This window comes from Lagopus leucura, unplaced genomic scaffold (assembly GCF_019238085.1).
Source record: "Lagopus leucura isolate 7727_CA_CO unplaced genomic scaffold, USGS_WTPT01 Super-Scaffold_100018, whole genome shotgun sequence".
Taxonomy (NCBI): Eukaryota; Metazoa; Chordata; class Aves; order Galliformes; family Phasianidae; genus Lagopus; species Lagopus leucura.
Genome location: NW_024962272.1, coordinates 7,884,142 through 7,903,094, shown reverse-complemented (window position 1 = coordinate 7,903,094; position 18,953 = coordinate 7,884,142).

The window sequence follows — 18,953 nt, the reverse complement described above, 5'->3', positions numbered from 1 at the left end:
ACTTTCCAGCATCTGGAACCTGATACTTAGAGGGAGTTGTGGAGGTGGGCTATGTAGGCGGGGGTGTCTCCTGTGACACCAAGTCAGGACTCTTCTCCAACCTTCCTCATCAGTGAGGTCTGTCTGACTGTGACAGGGCAGGGGGCCCACCAACTGTCTGGGGTTTTTTTCCTGGAGCCCTTCCCTCTGGTAAGCCAGTGAGTCACTCCACCAGTCAATCTCCTGCTCACACTCCCTGATGGTCCTAAGTCTCTGCACCTCATCCTTGAGCTCCACCACCAGGCTGAGAAGCTCGTCCACCTGCCCATACCTCACACAGATTAAGTCCCTGCCACTCTCCCCGGGCAGAAGTAGGCTCAGGCACTCCCTGCAGCCAGAGGCCTGAACAGCAACATTTCTTACTAAGGTTTCAGTCTAGGTTGCAACAGCCTTCTTGGAATGAGCCCGCTGTCTAGTGGAGACCATGTTTCAGTCTGTGGTCTCAGAGACTGTCTCAGAGACTGTCAAGGAAATCCGGTCTCCTGAGCAAGGAAGGACCTCCCCTTTCCCAGTGAACAGAAACAGTGGTTTCTCACCTGATGCAACTCATGGGGGGAATCTAGCTTCCCCCTCTCAGGAGCTATTTAAGGCTTATTATCAGGTGTGAAGGTGTGAAGGCATGGGCGGGTGTTTAAACCATGCCGCTAATGTGCCAGCTCCACCCCTGGTGACTCAGGAGCCCGCCCACAAGCTGCCAGCTCCCAGCTCAAGTGCAGTGCTGATGCTAGCCTCAAAAAAAGTCCTAAAAAAGCCTTAAAAAAGCCTTAAAAAGAGCTTTTTGGTTGGCCTTTTCTTACTCCGATCCCTTGCCCGCGCAGACTTACCTGCTCAGAAGCAAATCTCCACAGCAAAAAAGTGTTAGTTGATTGCTGGCTGAACATGAGTACCCAGGTGGTCAAGAAGGCCAACTGCATCCTGACTTGCATCGAAAATGCTGTAGCTCACAGGAGCAGGAAGGGGGTTGTTAGCCTACAGTCAGTGCTGGCGAGGCCACACTTTGAATACTGTGTTCAGTTTTTGGCCCCTCACTGAGGGAACTGGGATTTTTTAATGTGTAGAAGAGGAGGCTCAGGGGTGGCTTCATCACTCTCTGCAACTCCCTGAGAGGAGACTGTGGCAAGATGGGGAGTTGGCCTCTTCTCCCGGGTAGCTAGTGATAGAATGAGATGTAATGGCCTCAAGCTGTGCCAGGAGGGTTCAGGTTGGATATTAGGAAAAATCTATTCTCCGTAAGTGGTGATGCACTGGAACAGGCTGCCCACAGAGTTGGTGGAGTCACTATCCCTGGAAACACGTTCAAGAAATGTGGAGATATGGTAGTGAGGGACATGGTTAGTGGGCATGCTGGTGGAGGGTTGATGATTAGAATAGATGATCTTGGAGATCTTTTCCACCCTGAATGTAGGAATGAGCCACATAATTTTCACCTCATGTCTGAAAATCACAGAGACCTTAAAAAAGAGATTTCTGTCTTCAGACCCCATTCAAAATTCACTGGACTTGCCTTTCCAGGATCAGGCTTTGTATAGAAATCTATTTCTTTGAGGAATGAGGAACATTGCTATTCTTTACTCAAACTTTGTCTTTTCACAGTTAAAAACAATACGAAAAAAATGTTCACCAGACTAGAGAAAGGAAGGGGAGTTTAAAATTCTAGCACAGCATGCAGGAGATTTTCAGGGCACATCCGGGTGCATGTTCTCACTCTGAAGGCATTCTCGTTCTGCATTTTATCTTGTAATTGTTCTAAGGTTTCAAAAGCAAACAGAAAACAACAAGAAAAAAGAAAAACAAAAAACTACTTGGAGCTAAGATCCAAGTATTATCAGAAAGACAGTCTCTCTGGCCACTACACAAAGTGCTGGAGATTTTAAAGTGTTGAGATGATAGCAAGGGTGTGCTTTAGGAACCTGTTATCTTAATGTTGGCCAAGCCTCATGGTGTGATTTCCTCCACTTCCCCTTAATATCTTTTCACACTATGCAGGAAGGATACACAGTACAGTGATCAGTGACAGGAATAAAGTATGTGTCACAGCTATATTTGTTTGAGGTGAAGCTTTAACATGTGTATCCTGGTGTCCAAACATCTACCAAATCAAAGAATCACTAAATGCTGAACTTCAAAACTGCATACTGAATGTTGTTTCATTTCACAAGCACTTTTTTCTTTTCTTGTGTTTACTTTCTTTTTCTGTGTTGTATGTTACTTAAAGTTCCAATACAGTACACAGTGTTGAAGCATGTAAGTTCACCTTTGGATTTGGCTTGAGAAAATTTATGAGCTTTTAAATTATCTGGCTTACAAGCTGTATAATTTTCCATATGAATTATAACTTCCTATATAAAAAAAGGCTTGTCTGGGAGTTGACTTGCATGACTGGGAATGACACGGCTGGCAAGTCATAGAACTATCTCTCCTATTTTGTTGTATGAAGAAACTGAAAATGTAACTCCTTGGATACAGTAAGAATGATTCTGCAATACATTAATCTGGGAATTTCCTAAGATCTGCCTAGCCTTTTCTGATACAATATCCTGTGTTGCTCTTGTGTCCTTCCCTCAGCCTGTTCTAAAAAAAATATCATGAGTCTTGCACTTTTCTTGAAATGTTTTTGGTGTACTAGTGGGAAGTTAGCTTGGTCAGATCACAGAGATCACAGAGAAATATTGAGGTAAATGTTATGTTTAATCTTTGCCCTTAAAGGATGAATCTTTCAACTTTCTCAGTCTATTGTATTTAAAAGTACAAAACAGAGTTAATTGCCAGGCCTGCAAGGCAAATTCTTCATTTCATCTTTGGCCAAGTTGAATGGGGGACAGCTGAATATCCTGATTTATAACTTCTTTCTCAGGAAACGTATTTAGAACATGCAGTGGCCTGTCTTCACATATTATTTATTCAAAATGGAGCATAAATACATAGTGCTATTTCAAGATTATTTTCCTGTGTTCAAGTTTACAAGCAATAGTACTCAGGCAGAATTGGATTTTTAGAATGGTTAGAGAATGGTTAGAATGGTTAACTGTTCTGTTGTTGTTTGTTTGTGCTTGCGTAACACTTTCAACATATTCACTGGAATCAGTTCAGGGTATGTTCTGTATAACTGGTGGCTTTCAGAGATGGATCTCAGATGGTGACGAGTCATCTTTATAGCGTCTGTAAGGTTCTTCTGCGGAAGATGTTTCACTCCATCCATCTGCAGGGTGTGACCTATGATCTAACAGTGTTCTTGCATCTCTGGTGCAAATGATGACTGTGGTACATGTTCTCAGTAATAGTAGAAAACACCAAGTTATCTGTAGTCTCATTATTTTTGTTTCTCAGAAATGATCCTATGATGATCATCACTCAGTAATATACGCTGCACCCTTCTGCTTTTTAATGATCTTTTAAATATTCTACCATAAATTTTCATATGGCAGCATGTCATGAATATAGTTTTTCTTGTCAGTGTTCTCAAATCCTGTATCGATATCAGATTTTTTTGTCCTTCTCAACTGTGAGATACAAAGGACTGGAAGATACAAGTATATATACTCACATGAATCGTGATGGCACAAACAACTGCCACTTTGGTTATTTGTGCTAGGTGGCAGATAAGTGTAAAATAAGAGCTCAATCAGGGTTTAATAGTTGGTCACGGACAGAAACAGTCTTTTTACCTTAGAAGCCCTAAGTACCTTTCACCCCTTGTGTCGGAGGAGTGGAGTTCCCTCATCCATTCCATCCCATTCCATAAAGGATATGATTCTGCTCTGGTTAATTGTTTTGTTCCCTTAGAATTTTTGCTTTTTGGTATTCCAAGTATTTTGCAGCCTGTGTTTTTTTTTTCTGAGGAGTAGGTCATACCTCTCCCATTTTCCCACCATTTTTATCTATCTAAAAGTGCAATCTAACTCTTTCATCAGAATCATTACCCAGAATATACTTTTTCCTTTAAATGTTATCTTCTTGAGTCATGTTGTAGCAACATGTTTGATATTGGATGAATGTCCAATTGCATAAAAACTGCATTTTCAAATAAACTTTGAAAGCAGGGGCACTCCACTTTCAAACTGAAGGAAATAAGGGCACAGAAGTTTTGCAGAAATGTAATCTCCACTGCCAGTTTTGTGTATGGTGTTGACCAGTGAGTATCAAACAGGACCTTTGTAATCAGGAGTTCAGGAGTCAGAGTGGACTTAGGTTCTCCATAGATACTGTGTTGAGTGACCTTATTACATGCCTTGTGGTAGAGCATATGCAATTACAGCAAGCACCGTATGAATATTTGAAATGCTGATGTCTATTCTTTCTAGGAATAATTAGCTGGAGTTTTTGTTGTTTGTTTGTTTCTCTTATGGTTCTTCAATTTTATTACTTTCACACTTGAGACACTGCATACTCTTTTCCCTCTCCCCAGTGCAGTCCTTTACAGACTCCATCATTCTTAATAGAGGCACACAAACCAGTTTCTAAAATGAAGTTCACACTAATAGGAACATACCTAGCTGTTACTGCTGATACAAACAGCAAAAGTAGGGTCTTAAGAAAATGCAAAGTTTCTATGTGTGTGCCACACATGAGTATGTAAATAACTATTAGACATGTTTCTAAAAGTAGAACTGCAGAACTTGCACTCAGAACTGCAAAAATATTTTTGTGTGCAAACAGTCCCTGTGTTTCAGGATCTGTGAAAAAGTAAATGATAAAGATATTTGTCAGAGATCTGTACTGAGTTTGTTCAGGAAAATTGTTGCTTGAGAGTGTCAGGACACGAGGTGTCAGGACATAATTTAATAGGGAATCAAATCCTCTGTTATGGGGCACAGTGTGCTGTAAATGTGAGTCAAAGTCATGTATTCCCTGTCACAGATGGGTCCTACATACACTAAAAGCAACATGTGAACCTGCATCTACAGTCAACCAAATTCTGGTGAGCACTTAAAATTACACTCAAGCACTCTATGTATCAATTGTGAACATTAACAAATCTCAGACATGTTATTAAGAAAACAAAACAAAACAAAACAAAAACAAGTTGATCAGAGATGTGCTGTTTGCTAGGATATGCCTGTAATAAGTGAGATGGTATTTCTCATTAGGCACAGACATAGCAATACAGGTACAGGCAAATCCTTGGGCTCTACAGAAAAGCCATTACAAGACAGACATCTTCACAGTTTTTAGACTCATCATCCCATAAATGCTCAACCTACATAAGCTTAAGTAGAGTCAGAGGGTAAGTGTCCTAGGTGCATTTTTTTTTTAATTTTTTTTTTGCAGAATTAATTCAGCATTTTTTTCCTACAGTGAGTGTTTAATTCCACTTTTTTTTAGTGTTAGCCCTTGCTCTAAGTTCTACTTGTGACAAACCAGATTTTTTATTAGATCTGTAAAGCTCATCCTTACACAATTAATGAACAAGACTGCTTGATAGGAGGTGTTAATGAGATTTTTCAGATTAAAAAAAAAAAAAAGAATATATCTCTCCCAGAGTAACAGCGGGGTGGGCAGACTGTGGTTTCAGTCTGTGCTCATTGATTCTTTACAGGTTAGTCCACATATTTCCTAGCATTGCTATATTGGCAGCAGTTTGTCTTATTTTTTATATGACAGATACGTTGCATAGATACAACCCAACAGCTTGTTCAAAGGGTGGGAAATCAATTACACTGCTACCAGGTAAATGTAGTCCACATGTACATGCATCTTGGAAACCTAGACATAGTGTGGTGTAGAGGCTGTCCCAGACTACTTGCAGGGATCACAGAATGCCCAGTAAGAAATATCTGTAAATGCTGGTGTGATTTTTCTTTTTCAGGCAAAGTATGTCACAAACAGAAGTGGGTTCCCATGCAGGAAGCAGCTCTTCCGTAAAAGGGGCCAGGGAACAGAGTGTATTAGGCCAAGGCACTGGTTGAGTAAACAAAACTTATACAGTGGCTACTGATTTCCTTCCTCTCTCATGCCACAGCATAATTTATAGCAGAGCTCCAGAGAAGTGGATGTCACCTTTGATTCAGAAAAACAGCAATGCATGTTCTTGCTATAGCGAATACTCAGATCAAAAGGCACCAGCTATGGAATAACAAATGCAGGCAGCCGAATATATTTGCTATCAAAATTAATTTCTTTGAGATATTACCAGGAAAAGGGAAGTTCTTTTAATAAGGAAATTGTTCAGGAAAGGATTAGCGTGCAGCTAGAGAGAGGCTCAATGGAAGGAAGTTACACTTTTGTGCCTCCAGTTAGCAAACATTCATGAAGCAAGAAATGCTACAATGTGCCAATCCACAACCTGACCCAACTGGCTTTACAGGCCTTGACAACAGATGCAGAAAAAGGCTGCAAGAGAAGGGAAAATCACGAAGCATCACCAGGAGAAGCAGAGGTATTTCACCTGTCTGGCCAGAGCCAGAAGCCATTGAGAGAGAGGAATTGGCTGAGCAGCGCAGGAATAAAAGATTCTCTGGCCAAATCTTTTTGAAGTGAAACATTTTGGAGTTCAGCTTTGGAAGCACAGCTTTCCTTGAGTCTTGTAGGAACACTAATTTCCACAAAGTGTGTCAGGCTTGTGCTTATTTGCAAGATGTGTTTTGCCAACTCTGGACGAGTCTGCAGCAGTGAGCTGTAAGAAGCCTGGGAGCAGTTGGCACTTCTGGGCAGTTTGCAGCACTGGTGTGCAGGACCCAGAGCAGCAGCAGTGTCACGTTGCTTTGCTGCTGGCACCTGTCTGTCAGAGATTACAGCATCTCCGCATCTCCCTGCAACAAAGGATGTCTTGCCATCATTTTAACTAATCAAGGCAAAGCTGCAATAATTAAAAGGAGGTCACTTTAATTAATGGGTTAATGTGAGCCTCCAAATTGGAATTCTGTTGGAGAGAATTAGAATAACCTCTGGGTGAACTTAGTTGGAGCTTTCTGCCGAGTTCCACATACAGAAATGTAAAGTGTGGGTTGCTGTGAGCACAGATGAAACAGTACCTTGAGTGGGAGCACAGGGAAATCAAGAAGAGATTAAAGAGACAACAGGAATCACTGAAGAAGAGATTTTTCTTGTCTCTTAGCTCCCACTCTGTCTTGAGTGTTGTTCCAGATGTTCCATACTGAAAATCTCCAACAGATGTCCATCCTCAAACAAAAAAACCTGTGGCTTAGCTAAATCTGAGGCTGAGCCACAGCAATTCTCAGCACGACTATGAACTGTGGTTTAATCAACCAGAAAAAGCATTCCCAGACTGCTCTGCATTGTACCCAGTAATTAAAAACACAGCAGCAAAACCTCAGGAGTTGCTGCCTCTTGATGAGTGATGGCAACAGCGCTCTGCAGACCAGCATGGCAGCAGGCAGCACTCTGGTTTTCCTCTCTAGCTGGAATTTCTTCAGAATCTCTGCATCATCAAAGAAACAGCCATCCATCTGTGGACTCCGAGGAGCATATATACATGGCAGTGGAGACTGCTTCGGCCTTTCAGCACTAACTTGGAAGGTACAGTCATAGACAGAGAACAGTGACAGCACTGGGCTATTTGCTGCCCACTGATAATTGCAATAGAAATTATGCCACAGGAGATCTTCAGCTTCTGCCTGCAGAGCTGTTCACTCCCAAGCCAGTGCCTAAGTAACATCCCTAAATATTGCACAGATGCTCGGGACCCATGCATTTCATGGCACAGTATACCAGGAAGGACCATGCCCATCTCTGCCACAAGTCCTCTCTTCCTTCCCTGTTTCATTCCTCTTGGATCAGATTTTCTCCAGACATCAAATGTCTAAAGCTAATTCGCCAACATTAGTTCAGTCTTACACATCCATTAGATGTTTTTCTCTCCACTCTTCTTAGTCATTGTGGTTTACCACACCCATTAAGAAAAAAGGCGGTCAGCAAAATGAATGCTCATTATTAACCCTTCCTCTGCCAATGAAAAGTGAGGTTAAACACAAACTTGGACTGGAATGAACCTTAAAATTAGCTAATTCCAACCTCCAGACATCTAGAAAACATTGATAAAAATCAAGTTTTTTGTAGCAGCTAATACCTGTTTTGAAAAATTAGCACTAGCATACAGGTTCTTTATCTATATAAGAAAAAACATGTTTTCACTGGCTTTTATGTCTCCATCTGTAACATAAGTAATGCTTCCAGAGGTTTCTATCATGAGCAACACCGCACAGTTTACACTGCAGAGCAATTAGGTTGGAATCACAGTGGTTCCAACTAAATTACCTAAAAGGTGAGACTTGAAACTCCAGATATCAATTAATAAATGTCTCCATTATTTATATGTTAAATCTTCTTATTACTCCTTCCCTTCCCTTCCCTTCCCTTCCCTTCCCTTCCCTTCCCTTCCCTTCCCTTCCCTTCCCTTCCCTTCCCTTCCCTTCCCTTCCCTTTCTTTCTTTTTCTCATATTGTTTTTTTTTTCACTTGGGGCTTCATATATTTCAGCAGAGGGCACTGTGACCTTACTGACAACTCAATCTGGTAATTGGGCCACTGATGGATGGAAAAAAATACAGCATTTTCCCTCAGCATCTGTCCATAAATTGCAGGCTTATATGTGCAGAAATTACTTATTCTTCATTTTAAACATTGCATCAGTACTATGGCTGAGAGGCTGGACATGAGTAAGAAAAAGCACTTCAAGTAATTAATATGTTTAGAAAAATACAAAAGGAAGCTGCTTTTTGTCTTTTTAAAGGAGAAAATTTGATAACAGGAGCTGCCGAAACTTTTTTCTCCCAGTCCAATCTCTGGTGCAGGGATTTTAACAAAGGCTGTACAGCAGTTGCTGTATCATTAGTTGCTGTAGCACAACACGAAATCTTCTGAACACCCAGACCTCCTGATATGTACTAGCCACAGCAAGCACAACGTGCTGTTCTGCGCCTGCCACCCACACAGGCCAAAGTTACCGAGCACTTCTACTGCAATGAATCCTCGCAGTAGCTGGGACAGATGGCACGGCTCTGACCCTGGGTGCTGAGTCCTCACACTGAGCCTCGGTGCCCAGCTGTGCTCTGGGCTCCCTCCTGGGAAGAGAGCATTGGCAGTGCTGGCAGCAGGGCTGGTGGCAGTGTCTCTGCCAGCATCACGCTGACCTGCACCCGTGAGTCACCCAGGGCTGATATGTAGGGGGACCCCTGGCTGTGCTCTCCATACTGTGTGCTGAGCCTTCCAGCCAGGAAGCAAAGCTGGCTGTACCGCACTGATTCACTGACTGCACTCATCGTGCTGCTGCACAGAGCCAGTCCCTAGAGGGGTGGAAAGAGATCTCACATATCAGCTTAAACTGCTGATGTTACCTCATAAACAACAAGCTAGTTCTTCTTTCAGGTGTGCCTACGTATAGATGTGGCTACTAACTATTGAAAAATAATGAGGTAAGGATACAGAAAAGAGAATAATGTGAGCTGGTAACACCATCCTTTGAACTGTCCACACTGAGCAGATTATATTTGAACCTTTCAGGTGCCATTTTATCCAAATGGAGGTTGGATTCTTTGCAGATTACACATAGCTCTGCATCAGTACAATGGTTGCTTGGAGCTCCCTGGATGGGAATGCTTATTTAAGATGTCTACATTTGGTTTTGATACTTTCAGATACCTCTGAGGAGAACTGGTTTGTCTTGAATGACCCTCTTCCTTCCCTCCCTCCTCAGACTAAGCCTGCTGTGGTTACAAAGCAGCAGACATTGGCACTTACTACCTGTGCAGGACTGTAAACCTGGGTGTAATTTGATCTCTATGTATTATTTGCAATTTGAGGAGCGTGTGACATTTGACCAGTTGCTGTTTGCTATGATCCACAAAAAAAGACATCTTGTACTGAAAGGGTTCTGGGAATGTCAGGCTTGTGGTTTGCAGCATCTAATGCCAGTTCTGGAAGCAGCTAATACGAAAGAGTTATTTCCTCATGAGCATGCAAAATACCTACAACTACAATAACTGTGTAATGTTTAGAGCTAAGAGTTTATGGCAGCATTGCCCACCACCGTTTTGACAGGCTGTCCCACTAGCAGCTGTTTTCAAGATCCCTCTAAAGAGACAAGCGGATTTTTTGCAACATGTTAAGTAACAGGCATACCTGCAGCTACTGTTCCGCCCACCATACCCAGAGGAAGATTGCGTCAGTTCAGTTTCTCTGACCTTCGTCTCTGATTTTTGGGTAGACATGACAGCTGAAGCAACAGGGATACTCTGTGACAATGTGAGAACAGTGCCTTCTTTTTTAATTCTGTCTTAGTTTTGAAACGTTTCCATCCTTGCTGCCGTCAGAAGAGTGGCAGGTGTCACTGTGTGGCTCCGTTGCCCTGGTGCAGCCTTTCCTCTCTCCCAGCCATACCCTCTGGGGCCAGGATGTCAAAATCAAACAAATTCGTAGCCCTGTTGTATCCCAGCATTTCTTCTGGATTCCAAACAATGCAGCTTCCACTGTGTCCCACTGCGCATCTGCAGACATTGCTGGTTCCTAACCCTTGGACTCCCTGGACTCCCTACACTTTCAGTACAGCTCTTTGAATTGTTTTTGCCATGTAAAACACTCGGGGAAGTTGTATCCCCTGGCTTATTTGCCACCCCTGTGCCTGTATGAAAAGGGAGGCGTGGAGAAGAGGATTAGATGTTTAACCTCTTGAAGAAGATCTAGACGGTTTGACGAGTCGTTCTGCCAGTGTAATAGCCTTTCTTTCCGTCGGATCACCTTTGCACTTCTAGCGGGTGAGATGGCACACCACGGCCCTGGCAGCAGCACCCTCTCCCCTAGCAGCCATCGCAGCCCGGGCGGCGCGGAGCTTCGTCGCTCAGGCGTGTATCGGAGCCAGGCGTGGCCCGGGATGCTGAGGGCGAGCCGGTGGCCTGGATCGGGGCGACGCAGCAGCTTTTCCCCAGCAGAGGGGGAAACGTTGCCCGCGACTCTGCGCTGCGGGAGGGGCCGGGGCTGCGGGCAGAAGCGGCGTCGGCAGCGATGTCTTCGGTGGCATCACTTGCAGTAATTACTGCGGTGCTCTAGATATGCGAATTCATTTAAGTCGTCAATCCTGCTTGGTCACTGCCATTTGAGCAGTTTAAGGAGTCCTTCGGGGCTTGGTGTGCTTCCCTCTGCAAATATTGAGGACTGTGATGGTGGCTAGATTCTGTTTTTTGAAATGGCACAAGCATGATGTTAGATGGTGGCCCATTTAGCACTTATGCATACTTAGGGTCTGATATCTGCAACACTTTGTGAAGAAATCCACCGATTCTTGCGGATTTCTTTCTCATCCCTGACTTCTACTTTGTCCAGTCTTTAATACAGATGTGTGGATTTTTTGCTAGCTTACTCAGCAGTATTTTTCATAACAGATTATTGTAGCATCTGCTGCTGTGTGTACTCACTCTGTTCAGCTGTTAGAAAGCCTCTGGAGGATAACACATGCATTTCACTTTGTAACATAATGGGAGCTAGCTGAAGATAGCATACCTGCTTTCTTAATGCTGAGGCATTAGCAAATATTTTTGCAGATCCTGGATATTGCCATCTAATTTAACAGTGCTCTCAGCATGGGCTTGCCTCTCTAAGTAGAGCAAGTACAAAGTAGTCAAAGGTATATGAAAACTTGTTGAATGTGGACTCTGGGTAAAGAAAAGAGACTTCTCCATGCTGAGGCCTGGAAACTTCGACCTGAAAAGAGTGGCATAGCAAGGAGAAAAAAACCTTGAGTCAGCCCAACGGCAGCTGCTTACAAAGTATGTCCTTCAAACCCCCTAGTTTACAATCTAAGCACATGTTTAACCCAGCAGGCAGCACTGTATTATAAACGCTCTCTAACACAGCCTACAGCCAAGAGCAGCAGACCGTGTTTATCCCAGAACCTCTCTTTGCTGCCCTACGATGCTGGTGGCATGAAGATCTCCAGGCATATTCATACATTTAATACTACCAGAACCTGATCAAACAATGGCATTTTGAAACAAAACCTTCTTGTGAGAAAGGCATGCGTTTGAGACATGTTGCTTTCTAACTACTTTGTTTGTAAACTATGTGTTCCTGCTTTTCAATTACTGTTTCTATATTTCTAACAGCAGCAATCTTGATGGTTGCTTTAACCAGGAAAGAACAATCAGACAAGTGGTTATTACCGTATAAACATTTTAAAACAAGTCTGTACTGTTCAGATACTGAGATACTGCCCACAGGGCAGACTAAGAACTGATGCACAAATGGGCAGATCTTCAGACGCAGATACTTAGCCTAACACCTGCTAGAGTTAATCTTATAGTAGAAGTTCTAGTCTAAGGTTACCCTTGGCCCTCCTCAGCCTTTGCTTAGCAGCATCTGGCTTGTAAACTGGATCTCTGAAAGATTTCACAACATTTTAACTTTTGGTACTATTTTTCTTACTTTGTCCACTGTCACCCGATAACTACTGCCCAGATCCTATTGCAGAATCCAACACACAGAACCACAGAATCATAGAGTCACAGAATCATAGAATCATAGAACTGCCTGGGTAGAAAAGGACCACAATGATTATCTAGTTTCAACCCCCCTGCTATGTGCAGGGTCGTCGAACACTAGACCAGGCTGCCCAGGGCCACATCCAGACTGGCCTTGAATGCCTCCAGGGATGGGGCATCCACAACCTGCTTGGGCAACCTGTTCCAGTGTGTCACCAATCCAATCTCCTTTCCTTTCTCTCTACCTCCGCTTTCCTTCCAGTGCTGCAGGAGCCTGCTATTAATTTTGGCTCTTAGTACTCACACAGCTCTCACTGCACCTTTGCTTTTGGGTCCCCATGTGCTCAGGTTGAAGTGTCATCAGATCAACGAAATTACCTTCCAAGTGTGGGAGCTTTGGTACCCCTGATTTCTGTGTTGACAGGGAAGACTGTTCTCTGTTCAGCTAAATTCTCATTTTTCATGGTGTTATACTGATGAAGAAACTTCCTTTCCTGAAAACAAAATCATGTGTATTAGCATCTGGTAAATGATTCTAGGAAAAAAAGCAAGATTTGTTTTCTCAGAGAATAGCTTCTAGTTATTCAGATTAACCATAATTACACTCAACTTGCCCTGCTTGTGTTGAATTTTGTAATTAATTGAATTTTCCTTATATGCAAGTTCTAGGGAACTTACAGACCAAGACATCTTTCCTTCATTTCTCTTGTGTTTTGATTCATGTCTCCCCAGTATTGATCTTTCATGTCTGTTGTTCCCATCTCCTCGTTTTACAAAAATGACTTAAACACAAAAAGAAGAGGCATTCTATGTCTAAAAGCCAGCCTACAGTCACCACCTTGGAGCACAGGCTGTGCAAGTGTCTAAGACATTTAATTATTGCTAAAGAGTGGTATTTTTCTTGTGCTGGTCCCACAGTGTTGTGCACATTCTATTGATCTCAGGGTCTTGCACCAGCCCACTCGACCCATCCCTGTACTGTTGTTATGGCACATGGGTAGCAATTGCTGTTGTCATGAGATTTGCCCCTTTGTTCCCAACTTTCCCAGATCTGATCTTCATTTGGAGACCAAGATACATACCTGAATACAGCTCTACAGCCAACCAGCTCTGCAGATGCAGGCCCACCAGCACGAACCGCTACCAGTGATAACAGCAGACGGAGGAATCCAACCAGCCGTACATGATGGAAAAAGTGGTATTAATGCAGGATTTGATAGGGATCATCAGCTGCATGGGAGAGGACACCTGCACCTGGTGGGATGTTACTCAGAGGTCAACCCATCACTTTCCTTCTTGTCTGTCTCCTCTCTTGTTTAATTTTTCTCTGTAAGTAACTTTGACCATTGGAGCTGAGGTATACAATCAGGTACAGCCACTGCAAGCACATCTTCATGCACAGAACCTGTCTCTACACCTTTTCCACAGCAGCTTTCTCCCACTGTTGTGATTGCTGTAAGGAGCATTTTTTTTTGAGCTCACTTAAACTTCATAAGAATTTATATGCATGCTATATTTATACAGCATGCTTAGCAGTCCTAAGCCTGGAAAATGAATCAGGGTTCTTAAAGCAAAATAAGCCATATCCATCAGGAAGTTGTCAAATTCAAACTTGTTATTTTAATTAAATGACATTTTGGGCTGTTGCCTCACCTGAATAGATTTAGCAGGTCAGTCTTACAATAGCGCCTCTATTATCTGTCCCACCCAAGGCCATAAGAACAGCAATTTGATTTCTTCTTTTGTGTTGCAGTCTCTTAGAGTGCTTTACTGTTGAAGGAGCAAGGAAATTATGCAACATATCATTAACTGCCTCACTGAAAATAGATGTTCGTTACTACCTTCCACTGAAGACTACAGTTTTGCTGTGATCGTTTTCTGCTCTTTCATCTCCTCACTGACAACCACCAAAGGAAGCTGTGCTCCCTGTAACCCTTTTGCTCCATTCTGAAACCTGTTCTGGCATTATCATTTTCCCATTATTTGGCATCTTGCACATTTGTAAAACGGATAACACCTCTCCCTCCCTCCTCCTTTTCCCCCACACAGAAACTAATGAACCTCAGTGTATCCCGCAGTGATACATGCCAGACACTACAGACTCTAGTCTGAAGTAAATTTTTTATATCAAGTGCTAAAATATTGGTGGAGATATGTCTTCTTCATGATTTTTTTAGTTGGCAAAGATTTGTGAAAAATATAAATAAATACTTTTTGGTTGATACATGTTGTGATCACATTGGCCCATGAAAAAATTTGCATCTAAGCAGTTATGCATCACCTACCACAATTGCTATGCAAATGAAAACTGATAGAAGTTTTTGCAGTTTTCACAGAAGCCAATGCCTGTATTTGGTGCTTTTTAGCTAGCTCCAAGAATGCATATGTGTTAGAAAAACAGATAAATTTAGACTTAGAAAGTCCTTCTACATGTAACTAAGTCCTAGTGAAGTCTTTTTAGCTTTAGGAAGAGAAGGATGAGGAGAGACCTCAGTGCTGTTTGGGAAATAGCCCAGCTGTGGAAATTCCCACTAGGAAAAGTCTTCTTTCCATGATGAAGTCCTGGGGGCAAGCAGTGTGGACAGTCTGTAATACCTCCACCCTTGAAGCTTTTTGAGGAAGGTGTGGTTCAACAGGCAGTTGCACCAGAACCACTAAACAACTCCAGCCTTTCAGCTTCTGTCACTGTGATTATCTCAGCTCTCTTCTCTACCAGGCTAAACATTGAGCCTTCCCTGTGTGCCACGTGCTTCAGGCCTGCAACTGTGGCAGTGTTCACGCTCATTTATGGACACCCTTCTTGTGCTGGAGAGCCCCAGGATGCACTCCCTCAGCCTGCTGCATGCACTTGCATGTCCTGGCTCTGTGCTGAGATTGTATCTTTTGAGATTTGTCCATTTGCATTATTTTTTACTTTTTCTTGTGAATATCTCATAATTACTTAGATATCTCCCACTATGCAAAATCTGCAGAGCTCTTTGTTGTACTACTGAAACTCTTTGCTATAAAGTAATACAAAGAATAATTCTGATATGAATTCTGGAAAGCTCGTGTTAATTTTTTGTAGTGAAAAAACAATTTGATATTATATAAATAAAAATATATTCTCACACAAACACGTACATGTGTATGTCTGACTATTCAGACTTTTTCTCTCAAGTACAATGTCTTAAAATATTGCAGGTGCAGATATGGAAACTCTTTGAGAACTTGGCTGCTCATACTGTGGGTAATCTGTAAGCTGTTTACACACTGCAAAATACTTAAACTATACAGCTTAACTCAGTCTCATGCCTGTTATAGAAGATTTCATAATACAGTTTGAGATGTTGCAGTGCATCATATGGGATAGAGCATCCACTGGGCATAAACTAGGCTTAAAACTTTGTACAAACAGTAGGAGCACATATGCAAGGATGGAAGTCAAAATTCTACAAACCATTCTTTTAATAATACTTCTATATTATTAACTCTTAAGTAGACTAAATCTTGGTAAAGGACTGAAGTATAAACATGAAATCAGATTGATATTATCGGTCCAGTTCCTTTATGGATACATATTCATCATTTTATGTTTCAGATATAAGAAAGTGAATAACAGAAATGATGTAGCTGTGGAAGTCCAAATTGGAGAGTGAGGCAAAGCTTGTACAAGTGTATAGTTTAGGGAGGAGAAAGAACATAAATGCAGCCCTATGTATTATAAAGCGAGAGTGAAAAGATAGAATCATAGAATCACCAAGGTTGGAAAAGATGTACAAGATCATCCAGTCCTATCGTCCACCTATCACCAATAGTTATCTCTAAACCGTGTCCCTCAACACAATGTCTAAACGTTCCTTGAACACCTCCAGAAAGCTCTGGTTACCTAAAGTGTGAAAGATTTCTTTCTCCATAAGTTCTCTTTGAAAAGCACTTCTTTCTTCCCTTCACTCTGCTCCTGCTCTCTAGTGATGGGCAGTTTTCTGTACAACTCCAGATCTGAAGCCTGTGCCTACTAGTCTGGCCTTTCTATCTGGCACACCCAGTGATTTTCCTTGCTGCAATGTTTTTAGCTCTCCTCTGATGTTATAGGAGCCTTCCTAAGTCATTTTAGGGAAGGCATAGTAAAGAATCTAGGTCTTCAATAGGGGAAAAAAAAAGTGACAGTTTGATAAGAAAAAAGAAATGATGTAAATATTTATATGCCTAACAGTGATATGATGAGGTTACTCTCTCATTGTGCCAGTTTATTGTCAGAATGTCATTACTAAAGGATACAAAAAATGAGAAAGAATTATGTTATGGAACTCCTCGAGGCCACAAATTCTGACACACCATTAACTACATGGCACAAATCTTAATAACCTTTCCTGCCATATGGGTAGAGCGAATCAGATGTCTTCTGACTGATCATGAAGTTGTCTTTTCTAAGTCCTTCGTGGCCATAAAATGTTTCTGCAATGTAACTGAAAATTCTGAAGAGATACACAAGATTGGGTAAGTACCTGGATTTAGTAAGCAGAACTATTTTTGAATGTTTATTAATAAGTGTCTCGTTCTCTTCTTTTTAAGTGCCCGCTTAGGCAAGACTGGGTGGCAGCACAGTTCATTAATTACTCCTTAGATTGTTCCACTTCCAAATAGTAATTTGAAGAGTAAATGAAAAACCTGCACTAATATTTTGGCTGTAAAATGTCCTCTCAGACAATTGCCGTAAGAATAGATAAGCCATAAGGAATCTGCTCTCTGGCATTTCCTCAAGGATGCCTCTCATTTAATGTGACCATCCTGCATAGCAGTGCTAGGTTGGGACACTGTCTCTCCTTGTCTCAGCAATGTGCAGTATCCTTTTGCCATGGAACAAAAACCTATAGAAAGTACTGTGATAACTTCCTAGAGATCTGGATGAAAAAGCCAGTATGAGTGCCATTAAAAAAAAAAGCATCTATGTTGGTGCTGCTCATCTGGGCCCTTAAATCTTGGTCCAGGCTCCTCTCTGCTTTCATTCCACTCTGATCAGTTGAGTTGCATAAAGTATAAATTTTGTCTGTGTTATCCAAACAAAATGAGATGTGCCTTGCAAATGATTTTCTGCGTTTCAAGTAAAGGAAAGCAGTGACAAGTTGTGTCTGACTCACATTGTCTGCCTAAGGGATTGCTTTTCCATTGGTTATGTAGCTGAGAGAAAGAAGTATATGTGTCAGAGGTCTGACTCTGCTCAGAAGAAACAACATAAGTTATCTCCCCAAGGTCAAAAGGGAAAGCACCTCAGACAGGTTTTCTTGGCTGATCCTGGCAATTTTCTTTTTAATATTTTAATATACACATTTTGTTTGAAGAATTTAAAACAATCTTATGAAGAAACACTACTCCTATGATAGTGCTGGGAACAAAAATGCTCCTGTATTCACACGAGGCAACAAGTGGAGTCCTAGGTGTCACCTAGGCCTTGTGAATATCTTCTCTAGATGAAAAAACAGACAATTTAATAGAGTTGTCAGGAAACATATGAGCTTCAGTCAAGTTAAAATTTGCCGCAAGGAAATCCTTTATTTTAAAATGATGATAATGATGATGATTACTAATACAATACAATTCTCAATACAAAATGAAACTCTCAGTTTTTTGTCACTGCTCCAGATCAAGTCAACAAACATTTTCAATCTCTTCTTTCTGAAAAATGTTTTGTATTACTAATCATCCAAAAGACCACTGTGTTGAACATTCCTATTACCTAATTTGATTTGTTTGCTTTCTCTGATAATATCAAAAGCAACTATTGTTCAGACAACCCTTGATAGGGAAGAAGAGTTCATAGATTAAAGTGGAATGCAGAATGCAAATGATGGCAATACATGTTACAAAGATAATTGATTTAGCTGTCTTATTTCCTTGGGGAACAGGATGTACTGTAAGAACCCTTTAATAAAAACGCTGAAGTACATTAAATGTCGGAGTGCATTGAGTGGCTTAGTTTCTATAGTATGGGCAGTACTCCGTGCTTACAAATAAATAAATAAAAATGTTTAAGACATATAAATTGCAACCCATACTTGAAAATCTATGCCTGAACAACTATCATTAATCACCTCTTATTAAGCATGTAATTATTATTCCAATTCATTTAACTGATCAAGGTGTGGAAGCAGAGAAGTGTGTAATGACTTTCTCAGTACAACACAAACTTAAGAAAGTCACAGACCCAAGATTGGACTTGTGAAGCCCAAACCCCAGAGTGCTCATCAACAGCACATACTGTCTTGCATCTTCAGACAAGTCTTTTTGCAGTAATAGAAACCAATAGACCAGAATAATGTTCTGAGATCAGGACTAGAAGTTTCTGGCACATCTGCCATAAACTCTGTAGGTCATGCAATACGCACGGATGGCATTCCCCTTCCATATGGCAGTATGAATGTACCTTTGAGGAAAGTGCTCAGCTGACTTTAGCTAAGGTAGACGCCTCTGGCTGCAGAGGGCTGTTGGTGCTCTGCAGCCGAGAATT